Raw genomic sequence first — 13,385 nt, 5'->3', positions numbered from 1 at the left:
GGCAACGTTCTTAACTCAAAGGGAAGGCAATAGAATATAGAGGTTAAAGTAAAGAAACATCCACTGCGGAGTGAAATTCTTTCTTCCCTATGATGACACTCCTTACAACGTGTCTGATCGCCGTGCAGCTGGGACACTGTGTGCCCGAACATCCACTTTCCTTCCCACGAGTGTTGCTGTGATGGGACCAGAGGTGTGAATGGGAAGGTAAGTAGGGATGCCTTAGTCCTCTTTTACCTCCCAGCCAAAAGGCTCTTAATCTGAGAGGCTTATGGAGGCCAGCGAGCCTGGAGCTTGCCTGAAATCACGTATAAAATGTGTTTGTGCACAGGCTTTTGTTCATATAAGATTAAATGCTCTGGGTCCAGTCTCGCCAGAATATTTTATCCACATTTCTAGTCTTTAGTTATTCTTCTGAATTGTACCAGAACACACAGCTACAGAAATTTCAACACATATTAATTGTTAACTGTACCGAGTAAAAGTAAGCTTTCGAGGATTGGGGGAGACTGGTCGTTGAAAATGTGTAAAAACATTCTGTGAAGTACATCGAGTTGAGAGCATTCGAGCCTGCAGTATGAGTGTTACCAAATATTTTAACCAAGAATAGTTTGTTTCTCACTTGTGAGCTGCTAGGTTAAGTCTTTTGTTTGTTTCTCTGTTAGTTTGTTTTTCTACATAAGAAAACCTAACTTATCAAGTCTGTCTGTCTGAACAGGATCACAGGACAAAAAGTTCAGGGCTGGTCCCAAGTACATTTTTAGATGGCAGAGCCTGTTTCTGTGGTTAATTGTAAATGTTTCATAGACATCATTTCAGATGGCTTTGTGCTCTTCTAAAACTACCCTTCCAGGCTAATATGCTTGTACTTAGTGCACTAATGCATATAAATATTTATGCTTCCGTGGCAAGTGTGGCAAGCTGCTTAAAAACCAAACAAACAAAACGCCAGAAAACTGAAGGTTATTTTTTGTTTGTTTGTTTGTTTGTTTTTTATAATGGACTAAAATTGCCCCTTGCTGTCCAATCTGTAGAAATGCCCAGTGTATATAGTCTGAGCCTTCTCTACTGAGCGCCACAGTAACTAGGATATCAAGGTAAGTTAGACTCACACGTCTTTCTAATTATACTCTATTTACACTGAGTTGTGTAGTTATATTTATACTCTCTCTCCAGAATTCTCAATCTCTGGTTGCAGAAAATAAGAAATTTGGAAATTATTTAAAATTGTGGGAGATGTGGAAAACAGTTTCAGGCCATCCCGTGCTTTCTGTAGATGCAGATTATCCAGGAATAAAATGCCTTTAGGGACCCGGAGCGGAAATGCTCCTTGGCTCTCTCACGCTTGGTCAGGACCGAAGCCCAGGGCGCCCTGAGCTGCTGCTGCCAGCACGGATGCCCGGCTGCTCAGCACCGTGGGGGCGTTGCCTGCTGCCCACTCGACCCCCTTTATTTTATATGGCACTGGACACATGGCAGAAAAAGAGAAATCTCTAAATTGGCAGAAGCCACCAGGTATGCCAAAACGGTGGTTTTTAATGTTGGTTTGGGTTGTTTGTTTTTCATGTAGCAATCCCTGACAGAACAGGCCCAAACAAGTTTTGAGACTAAAATGTACCTTTTCTTCCACTGAGAGACCCCAGTAGCCAAACTAATAAACTCGTCTGTCTTTTCTATGAGTCTGACATAAATTCTGACTTGCCTTGGGCATGTAACTGATTTCCAGGCTGGCTTAAGCCCAGCGAGTGCTCAAGAAATGTTGTAGTGACTAGAGTAGAAAGCAGTGTGCAGCCAGGGTTTCATTAATTGTGCTTCGTGTGTGTTTTGTTTTTAAATCTTACGTAAAGATCCATTCTCTCCCATGGAATAAACGTAGTTGTTGCTTGACTCCGAAATGCTTTGGCTAGGCTTTACTACAAGCTCGTTTTATAACACCACATGTACAGTTTCTGTTGTTGTTGTTTTTAATACAAGCAGTGCACATTTTAGTTCAAATTTACCCTACTTTAGGGAAGCAATTCCCTTGTGGTCCCGTGGTTAGGACTCGTGCTTTCACTGCCAAAGGCGCTGGGGTAGTAAGACCCCAGCTTACAGCCATGTTGCAGGGCCCAAAAAACCCCAAACCAAAAACCAAACACATTTCCGTTTCATCCCTGTCAAGGTGTGTGATCTTTATTTGTATAATTTCCCCAACCTTTAAAAAAATGTTTTCAAATCTACATTTACACACAAATAACATAGATTTATTTTCATTTCTGTTAATTGAATAATTCGTGTTGCTTTGCAACTTGTTTTTCTCATGTAACAATAAGACTTTGAATTACCACCCTTTCCTTTTTTTTTTCTCTCTTGGTTTTTCCATTGCTGTATAATAACAGTGCAAAAATCTTTCCAGAACCACCTAACTCTGTTGTAAGCATATCTAGGTTCATACTTTATTTCTATCCTTCAATTATTATGCTGATCACTGTGTAAATAATTGTGTCTAATTTTTCGTATATAAATTTTATTTAAAGTGAACAAAGCCCAGTCACCAAACATTTTTTGTTGTGTCTTTACAGAATCTAGTCTTGTTTCAAATTCCTTACAACTTTCAGGCAAAAACGTCATTGTAAAATTTAGGTTAGACTTTAGGCTGTATCTACTGCACCTAATTCTGTTATTAAAATTGGTGGTGATGGGAGTTCCCTGGTGGCCTAGGGGTTAGGGTTCCGGGCTTTCACTGTGGTGACTGGGTTCAAGCCCTGGTTGGGATCCCACAAGCCATGCAGCGTGGCCAAAAATAAAAGTTTTCTGGTGATAACCAGTTTTCAGATGAAATATCCAGCACATTAATGATAAGACACAGTATTACAAATGAGTTCATAACGTGGGGCTTTTGAAGACGTAGGACCAGTGGCTGCTGCTCTGTGTCTGACAACAAGGAGCCTCCCCTCCCCCCAGAAGGAGGCATCTTCCAACTGACACCATGAAGGGGTGACAGGGGCTGTGGCTCAGCAGGGATGAGGGGAGAGAACCAAGTCAGCCAGTAAACGTGTTCCTGAAACTGACCCCTTCTCCACTCAGTCCTGTTCCAGACGCTCACATGCAGGGCGACCTCAGCTCAGATGGGCCCTGTACTGGCTCTTAAAGCTTCAGACCCTTGTTGCTTCATCTTCCCAAACAATCCCCAAACCATAAGGGATTTGCTAACTTTAGGGCAATGCCTGTAAATTAGTAAATGTTTTCCCAAAGATTGGAGAGATTTTTTATTTAGTTTGATTACAAGTCTTTTAGAACGAATTTTATGGCCAATATCCTCTCTTTCCTTTGCTGCCATCCCCAACACAGCTTTTAACTCAGTTCACAAATAATTCACAGGAAACTGAGGTTGACATTGAAAAAGTTACATTGTGCACATTTGGGGGCTTGTGCGTTTTCATTGTAGGTTTTAAAATATATTGGCTTTGGTCACAGGGTTCCTTAGAGCTTGGGCCCAGGCCTGAAGGCAGGTCCCAGTCCCCATCCCTGGATGCATCATTCCTTGAGCTGCGGCCCATGTGGCTCAGCCTCTGTGGCCTGGGGAAAATTCTACTACACAGAACAGTATTTCTAGGAAGGCTTGCTGTTGCTGTTATTTTAAACAAAATGTTTCTCTGAGGCCTTGTTTTGGCCCCTTTTTGTTCACACATCACAATGGCCAGTTCAAGTCCTCTGAGAGGGAAGAGGATCCTTGCTCCAGAACGTGCTGGTTAGTTCATACCCTCTCAGAAATAGCCACTGCTGAAGTTGTTCCAGGCAAAACTGAAAGCAAAATAATTTTTTAGAAAACAAAATCCGGTTCCAAAAATTTCTTTCAGCCTGGTAAAATCCAAGTTTGAATTTCAATATTTATTCTAGAAGCAGATTTTTTTTTTTTTTTGAATACAAACATATAAGCTGAGAGGGTGGAACAGTGCTACATGGAGTTGCTTTCTTTTACTGTTATTCTCTAGAACTGTTTTATTATGTCACTGATTTTGGCCACTCCCCCTGCTCTCCAGACTTTGTGGGCACGGGAACAATCTCTACTTGCACCTGTTCACATGAAGCCCTTATCTGAGGAGACACTTTTTTTTTTTATACAGCAGGTTTTTCTTAGTTATCTATTTTATACATATTAGTGTAAATATATGTCAATCCCAATCTCCCAGTTCATTCCACCACCATCCCCCAATCCCGCTTTCCCCCGCTTTGTGTCCATACATTTGTTCTTACATCTGTGTCTCTATTTCTGCCTTGCAAACTGGTTCATCTGTACCATTTTTCTAGATTCCACATATATGCCTTAATATATGATTTTTTTTTCTCTTTCTGACTTACTTGACTCTGTATGACATTCGCTAGATCCATCCACATCTCTACAAATGACCCAATTTCATTCCTTTTTATGGCTGAGTAATATTCCATTGTATACATGTACCACACCTTCTTTATCCATTCATCTCTCGATGGGCATTTAGATTGCTTCCATGACCTGGCTATTGTCAATAGTGCTGCAATGAACATTGGGGGGCATGCTGAGGAGACATCTTTTGAAAACACCTCCTCTATAGCATGGAGAAAATTCAGAAGTTATATTTTCAAGAGTCCAGTAACTGAGCATAGAAATTATATTTCCATCATGTGTTACTGACCCCTGATCCTTGAAACGTGGCAGAACTGAATAGCTTCATGGAGGTCATCTCCTCTTATTTCAAAAGCCTGTTTAAAAGGTGTCTGAATCTGTATCATTAAACCCCACTGTGGTCTTTCTAAGAATTCTCCGGCTCCCTCACTGAGAAAGTCTTAGTGCAACTCACTCATATAAATGAGTTAATCTCATCGTGAAAACCTTGAGACTTGCAGGGACCCTGTGCTGGGGGCGTCATTGAGAAGAGTAGCTGGAGCTGTCCCAGCACTGTGAGCTTCCAGCACCTGGACGGCCACCCAGGCTGGGCACTATGGGGGCTCCTCCTGGCCCACGAGGGCGTCCTTGCTGGATCCCAAATCCCTCTCACCATTGTCTCTCCCACTCCCACCCATCACAAGTTAGTTTCTCTGAAGGCAGATGTTGGGATGGATCTGGACAAGCAGGACGGTGTAATAAGTGTCAGCCTTTGTGGCAGGGCAGGGCGGAAGCAGGATCAGGCAGATGGCAAAGTTGAGCTGTGATGCAGCCCTGGCGAAGCCTTGCCCAGACCCCGGGCGGGGGGGGCTCTGAAGCATGTGTGACCCTCACAGTTGTTCCAGGACCCGCACTGCACTTGGCCAGCCTGAGTGCAGTGGAGAACCAGCAGGTGAGATCCCACATATGGCAGGTGCTGGGGCTCCTCCAGCCACCACGATCCACCCGAACCTCCAGTCTGAGTGACACAGGCTCTAATTTGTACACCTCCCAACTCTCAGGGTTCTGCTCATGTGTGATGCTCAAGAAGTGGCTAGTGAACAGCTGATCACCCTACCCTGAGTTTACCGACACCAGCTGCCCGTCTGGGGGGCTGAGAGACCAGCCCGGGGAGGACGTGGCAGAGCTGCCGCCACAGCCGCCTCCATAACATCTGAACTGCCTGGTCCCACCCCTCACGCTGGGCCGGCTTCCTCACCTCACCTCTTACTCTCACCTTTTCACTTAACAAAATGAGGTCTCTATTTGAATTTCTTTTTTTGTTTCTCATTGGTCTGGAAGGTTATACAGTAACATTTCTAAAGCACTTGTACAGCTTTGACCAAATTATATTATTTTGCATGTTTGTCTACATTTAGTCCTTGTTCAGTCTGCCATCTTGAAACCAAATGGCAACTACTAAATTTCCCAGTGATCAATGTTTGAAAATCTGAGTGAAAATTCGTAACTTCTCATTGTAAAAATATAGAAGATTGAGTGTATGGGAATATGCACACTCAAATTATGTACATATTTAGTCCTGCTAATTGATTGTTTTGTGGGCTATGACTTAAACCAACTCACTGCCTGTGCTTAAGTGACAAACGATTAACAACCTGCAGTCAGTGCCAGCACCCACACTCGGGGAAAGTCAGAAGTGCCCTTTGCTGTCCTGCACATCCGACCATCTGGAGGGGAAGAAACTGAGAGCAGGGAAAGAGAAGAAATACCGGGAGGACGCTTCCTCACCCCCCACTCCAGACGGGGCGCACGGGGTGGGAGAGCAGGTTGGCGTGCACTCCCCTCACTAAGACTGTGCGGTTCATGCTGGTCTTGAGAACACACTTCATGCTTCACTTGAGGGGTTCGGTTGTGATGCCCTCACTGTGATTGCAGGTTGGGTGTTCTCTGCCCGCCTCCCCCTCACATTTCACTTTGCCCTCAAGTCTTCATTTTTTCAGGCAAACAATGTGGCTCAGTGGGCAGAGCTGAGCATGCAGTAGGCAAAGGCTTGACTCCCAGGTGAAATATATATTCATATTATTATATTACTCATTTATATTTATTAATTTACTGTATTAGAACTATATTAACATAACATAACATATACATAACATATAATATAGCAATATTAATATAATAATATTTATATTCCAATAATGTATGTTAATATTGATAATGTATAGGCTAATTTAGTTAGTGACATCACTGGCAAGAAGACTAATGAAGACTAAAGAAATCAGAAGAGCCCAGAACTTTGAAGATCTTTGAAGGAAGTCCATGCCCATGATGTAAATGGAGAGAAGTTTATGGAAGGTGTTGGCTGGGGCTGCATGCACTGCTCCTTTTGACCTCTGTTACTGGGTCAAGAGTGAATCAGGGCACCCCAAGTGTGTGGGCAAAGCAGGAGCCCAGAGGCCAGGGCCCAGCCACCCTGGCCAAGTCACTTCCTTCTTTCACCACATCGCAGTGACCCAGTCTGACCGCGCCTCTCCTCCTCATTTACACTCCTGTGATCAAATGTTATCACTTCTCCTACAGAACGAAGTGTACATGGTGCAGGAGAAATGGCACCTACCAAATGGAGATACACATCTTAAAGCTGGAGAGAGGGAGAGGGAGAAAGGGATAGAGAGAGAAACACCAGTTTTATATTATAATATAAAATATAAGAAAATACAAATTGATGTTAAAACTGTTTATAACAACTTAGCTTTTTTTTTAATAAATTTATTTACTTATTTATTATTTATTTTGTCTTTGTTGCAGCATGCGGGCTTTCTCTAGGCGTGGTAAGCGGGGGCTACTCTTCGTTGTGATGTGCAGGCTTCTCATTGCGGTGTCTTCTCTTGTTGCATAGCACGGGCTCTAGACATGCGAGCTTCAGTAGTTGCAGCACGTGGGCTCAGTAGTTGTGACTCGTGGGCTCTAGAGCACAGGCTCAGGAGTTGTGGTGCACGGGTTTAGTTGCTCCGTGGCATGTGGGATCTTCCTGGACCAGGGATCAAACCCGTGTCCCCTGCACTGACAGGCAGATTCTTAACCACTGCACCAGCAGGGAAGTGCCAACAACTTAGCTTTTATTTTCACCAATGCCTTCACTATACAATTTAGTAGTCATCTAAGTAATGTGGTTCTAAAATCATAACGTAGGCTGTTAATTTTGAAATAATACAGTTTTCTACATTACCAAAAATGTACCTTTGAAGCCAATGTTCAAATCCTCCAGTGTCTTCTTAGCCAAAGCAGACCTTTTTAGCATCTTCAGAGACCCTGCCAGAATGTGCCCCGGAGGTTAGGGGGAGTTTCCTGGATCAGAGTCAGCCCTTTCCCTGTTGCCAATCAGCGCGGGTGTTTATTGTAACTGCTGGTTCTGAGAGAGCTCTGTGAGTGGCTCTGGCACCTACAGACACAGGAGCACTTTGTCACCATCAACATCTTTGGCAGGTGCAGCCGCAGCTTGTAAGCAGCCTTACATCCCGGCCAGAAAGCAGGCCAAGCCGCCCCGCTGTCCCTCTTCCCCCGCTGATTCCCGTCACCGGGATCAGAGTGCACTGGAGTCTCTTGTCCCCTCCTACCCTTCCCCACTCACAGGCACGGCCAGTCTCCTGGTTCTGGCTCTGGTTTGGGGAGGAAGGAGGTCCAGGCCCAGCCCGGGGGAGGCCCGCAGGGGGGACCCCATCTGCTCACACAGGCTGTGGACATGCAATGGAGGTTCGGGTGCATCGTGGTGGCTGGAGGAGCCTCAGCGCCTGCCATGTGCGGGTTCTCACGTGCTGAACAAAGACTCAGAATCCCTCTGGGCGCGGGGGTGGTCGAGGGAAAGGTGAGACTCGGATTTGCTAAGAGTGGAGGAGAGAGATTTCTAAGTTCCACAGCGCAGACTAAACCCTTTCTGAGCTGGAAACATTGATAGCTAAGCACCGGCCCCACCAAGCGGAGGGATTGGTGGATGTCCTGAACCAGGGTTTCTCAGGGAAATACGAGGAGATGGTGGGAGGAGAGGAGATGCCAGTGAGAGCCTGGGACCTGACGTCGACCTGTCTGACCTCAGCGTGGGAGGTGCGTGTTATAATTGATTTTCCCCAAGTCAGAGCAGCTGCTTTCCCTGGGACTGATGTTGACTCTTTATTATAATAGTGAGATACATGCAGAACAAGAGACCAAGACCTGCAGCAGAGTGTCCTCGAACCCTTCATTCTCGATCTGGCATAGTGCTCGCTTATACCCAGCTGTGTGTCCCCACTACATACTCATTTCTCTCTCACCCAGAGCACATTCGTGGAGGCCCCACTGAGTTCCAGGCCTGTTCCAGACACTGAGGTGCAGCAGTGGGTGATGAAAAAGGAGGGGGTGCCCATTCTCATGCAGGCGACACACTTGTGGGGGAGACAGAAAACAATAAAATGGGCACAACGTCCAATGGTGATATGTATCTTGGAGAAAAATAGTCAGGAAGGAAAGCTGAGCAAATTTCTGAGTGTGTTTAGTGAGCAAGCAATGGAGAGGGCAGAGTGTTCCAGGCTGAGAGAACAGCAAGTGCAAAGGCCCTGAGGTCACAGTGGGCTGCATGTTGAGTGTCTTAGTTACTACTGTGAATTCTTAGATTTCTCTTGAGTCTGCATTTTGCTTTTATTTGTATTCTTCGTTTCACTTTCTTAGCTCATTGACATAAAAGCCTCACCACCAATCTGTTGAGTTCAGCATATTCTATTCCAGTGATTCAAAGTGAAAACTTTGGTGACTTTGGGTCAACTCAGTGCATATTTATTGAGTGACCTCCCTGGGCCCAGCACTCTGTGAGGAGCTAGGAGGCTGTGGAATGAACTTGAGTGGTCTCCACCTTGATGACCCCAGTTCATGAACTTCCTCTGTGTCCTCAGTCTCCTTCCACTCCACCTCCTCCCATCTCGTCTGGGTCATGAGTTCTGATCTTGACACTCTCTCACACATTCATCTATGTCCAGCTCCTTCCAGAGGTCTCTGTCCAAAGGTCCACCAAGCTTCTCAAAGTCAGTGCAACACAAACTGAGTTGCCTTTTTTTTTTTTTGGAAGTCCCTTTGGTAAGGACAGCCACTAATCCGCCCCCAGGTTCCAGGAATGGCTTTTGCCTCACCCCACCCCACCCCAGCATCCCGCACCATGATCCCACTGCTGCAGGACTCCCCACCATCCTCTCTTTCTTTTCAATCCTGGGATGCACACCAAACTTTCCCTCCTCGAAAAGGCCCCTCATGTGGCAGACAAATACACATGGGTCACCACATGTGGTCATTGCTGGTAAAGAGCAACAGGATCCCAGAGCAGAGGACAGAGAAGTCTCCCTGAGCAGGTAGAGCACAGGCCACTGTGGCAGCAAAGCCCATAAAGGGAGTGAGGCAGGCATCACGTGGCAGCCTCTCCCCACTGTTCCCCCAGTGCACCCTATGTTCTCAAGCCACCATCTTAGTGGGCTGCTGTCCTTGTGTAGTGTTAGGGGAATGCCCATTTATTCCTTCATTCCTTATTCATTCATCTTGAGTATTTCCTGCTCAGTGCCACTTTGGCTAGAGGAGAACTCATCCTTGGAGACCCAGCTAAGATGTTGCCTCATCCATGAAGACATGCTGATGGCCACCCATTCTTGCTGCCTTTGGCCCCATGTGGAACACCCCAGGGCTGTGATTATGCTTTGACTACCTCTCCAGCCTGTGAACTCTGTGAGGACACTGGACCAGACTCAGAGAGGAGCTCGTAAATGTGTGATGATGGCTAAATGGCTGAATAGTGAAAGGATTAAACACAGGCCATGTGTAAGTCAAGTTCACCGCAGGTCAGTTTCCTCCTCCTCCTCCTCCCTCATTCCAGGACCAGGAGCCCGAGGGGCGTTATCTCACCCTCACCTCATCTGCCACTTCAGTAGTCTGGAAGACTGTTGTCTTTCATTTCAATTTGTTTACACTTTGAAGACATTTCATGGCTGTACCTCTCAGTATTGAGAACCTTAAAGGCAGGAGCCCTTCTGTGGTGCCTGAGCCAGGAGAAGACATTATGTGAGCACAGGGTGTTGAGGAGGACGTCACCTGGTGTCTGAGCCCGTGGGCAGTGGGAAGTGGGGCAGCAGAAACAGAGGAAGTATTCACCTTCCCCAACCAGAACACATCCCTCCTTCTTTGCCCTTAGCCAAGCTGATTATGATTACCTGGGGTCAATGTTTCTACTTGATCGATATACCCGTCAACAGAGCTCAGTTCTAAGCCTTCTTCATGGCCTACATCAAGTCAATACTGCCTTTGTAGCCTCTGTTCCTAACTCTAGGTAAATCTGACAGTTATGTCGGCTGAGGTGGTGCCTGGCTGAGTTCCTGGCATCTCACTGTGAGATGCTCAACTCTTGCTGTCCCCTGTCACTGCTGTCCCTGAAACCCCAGCTTGCAACATGGTGGTGGAATGTGTTGATAGAGGAATGTAAGAGTGAGTAGGAGAAGGGCGGGTGGTGTCAGGGCGGCATTGGAATATAGGGGGCAGGACTTTGCTCTTGGCTGGTCCTGATCTTTTGCAACTGGCCACACCCCCTGAGTGTGCACAGTCTCCTGGGAACTCAAAAGTCCCAGCCTGAGGGTGTGGTCCACAGAGGGCTGAAGGGTGTGACAGAAGCAGCCCACGCACAGGAGCCTGGGGAGCCCAGGGCTCAGAGCACACTGGGGAGTGGAGCCTGGCTGGCAGTGTGCCCCCCTGGATGCCATCATCGACGGCCACACCACTCTGAGGATACGTGGGTTGTACTTGATTGGGACACTGTGGGTTCCGGGAGATCAGGCTTTTACCACCTCTCTCTCCTTCCGTCTCTCTCTCTTTTTGTCACCCCTGTCCCCACCCCCTGCTCTCTTCTTTGGCCGCCAGCACGAGGCACCCATTGGTGGAGTCCTGGTCGGTGTGGCTGGTTTGTGGTTTTGTGAGAAAAGACAACAGAACTGCGCTCATGTCCGCTGGGCTTGGTGGCAGCTGTAGGACGTTGATGCAAGTTGAGGATCTGCAGGAAAACATGACGTAATACCATGGACCTGTGTGCATAAAATGGTTATGATGGAATGTATATATTCTGTATCTTTCACATTTAAAAAAATGATAGAAAGTATCTGTGTACGTGTGTATATCTTAATGATCTAGAATGGCAAATTCTTATTTATTTATTTATTTATTTATTTATTTATTTATTTATTTATTTATTTTTGGCTGCGTTGGGTCTTCGTTGCTGTGTGCAGGCTTTCTCTAGTAGCAGCGAGCAGGGGTTATTCTTCATTGTGGTGCACGGGCTTCTCATTACAGTGGCTTCTCTTGCTGCAGAGCATGGGCTCTAGGTTTGTGGGCTTCAGTAGTTGTGGCTCGCTGGTTCTAGAGTGCCGGCTAAGTAATTGTGGTGCATGGGCTTAGGTGCTCAGCACCATGTGGGATCTTCCCGGACCAGGGCTTGAACATGTGTCCCCTGCATTGGCAAGTGGATTCTTAACAACTGCTCCACCATGGAAGCCCTAGAATGGCAAATTCTTAAGTGAAACAGAGGAATCAACCACAGGCTAAAACATGGATGAGCCTCGACAATATGACACTAAGTGTGAGAAGCCAGACAGAGATGTCCAGAATTGTGCAATTCCAATTACTTGAAATATACAGAACAGGCAAATCCATAGACAAAAAGCACACAGGGGGTTGCTGAGGGCTAGTGGGGAGGAGGGGGAAGGGGAAGTGGCTGTATAATGAGGTCTGGATTTCTTTCTGAGGTGATGGAATGTTCTCGATTAGTACTGATGACGGTTGTACAACTTTCTATGTCGACTCTAAATCACTGAATTGTACACTTATGAAAGGATGAATTTTATGATATGTGTATCTATCTCACTTTAAAAATCATTATGAGTAAATGTGATTTTTATAAAAGAATATCAAAAACACATATAATCCTGAGTTGTTTGTTTATTGGTTGGTTCTCACTCTCACTCTACTAAGCTCTGTAGACATGAGGAAAGACTCCCAAGCGAGACAAGCACTATTTGTTCAGAGCTGGCGCTACAGATTGAGGGACACAGACACTGCGTCTCACGTTACACTGACTCATGCACACTCAGAAGTGCTTTCTGGTGGCAAAAAAGAAGGTTGCGATGTGAGGAAGCTGGAGGCGGCGGACAGGAAGAGGGGTAGCCCACATGACTGCCTCGGGCAACATATTTGGCTTTCCTACATTCGGTTCTGAATGCAAAGGATGAAAAATAAGGAAGTTGTCAGTCACTGAGTAAGCACTGACACTTGGGATCTTTTGCTGCACAGATTTGGGTCTGACTTTCCAGGTTGCTTGCTGCAGGGGGTGGGACAGGACCTCGTGATTAGAGGGAGGAGTTCCCTGACTCCCAGGCATATATAGAAAATTCTGTATTCTGGAAATCCTCTTTTAACATCTTCAAATACTCTGTGGATAAAGAAACTTTAGTCAGTGTTTTTAAAATTAACTGCAAACAATGGTAATAATTACAGTAGTGTTGAGTAACAAAAACAATGATAATTTTCATTACCAAAGTCTCAGGATTTCTTATTTCATTAATGCCTACACTGTGGTGAGTCTTAAAATGAAATAAAAACATAAAAAAATCATTAACCCAATGCATATTTTTCGCGTCCCCAATATCGCTGCCAAGCCATCTGGTCGACCTTGCCGCAGGAGCCACCAGGTGAAGCTCCACTGGTGCGAAGCTCAGCAGGACGAATCCGGGGCATGCAAGGGCGCAGGTGTACAGCTGCCGCCCTAACTCCTGTGGTCGACCCAGAACGCCATCCGTCGCGTTGCTTGGTCTGGGGTTTCCGCCCGCGGGTCCAGAGACCGTTCCCAGGATCCAGAGCGAGAGCTTATTCTTGGGGGAGCCTCAGACAACCGCTCACAACGAGGATTGCGCCCGGGCTCGGGGCTCTTCCCAAACACCAGCGGACGGCGCAGGCCGAGCCACGTTTACCAAACGTTTGTTAGGGGCTC

Source organism: Balaenoptera musculus, unplaced genomic scaffold (assembly GCF_009873245.2).
Source record: "Balaenoptera musculus isolate JJ_BM4_2016_0621 unplaced genomic scaffold, mBalMus1.pri.v3 scaffold_56_arrow_ctg1, whole genome shotgun sequence".
NCBI lineage: Eukaryota > Metazoa > Chordata > Mammalia > Artiodactyla > Balaenopteridae > Balaenoptera > Balaenoptera musculus.
Note: the sequence above shows the minus strand (reverse complement) of the source record.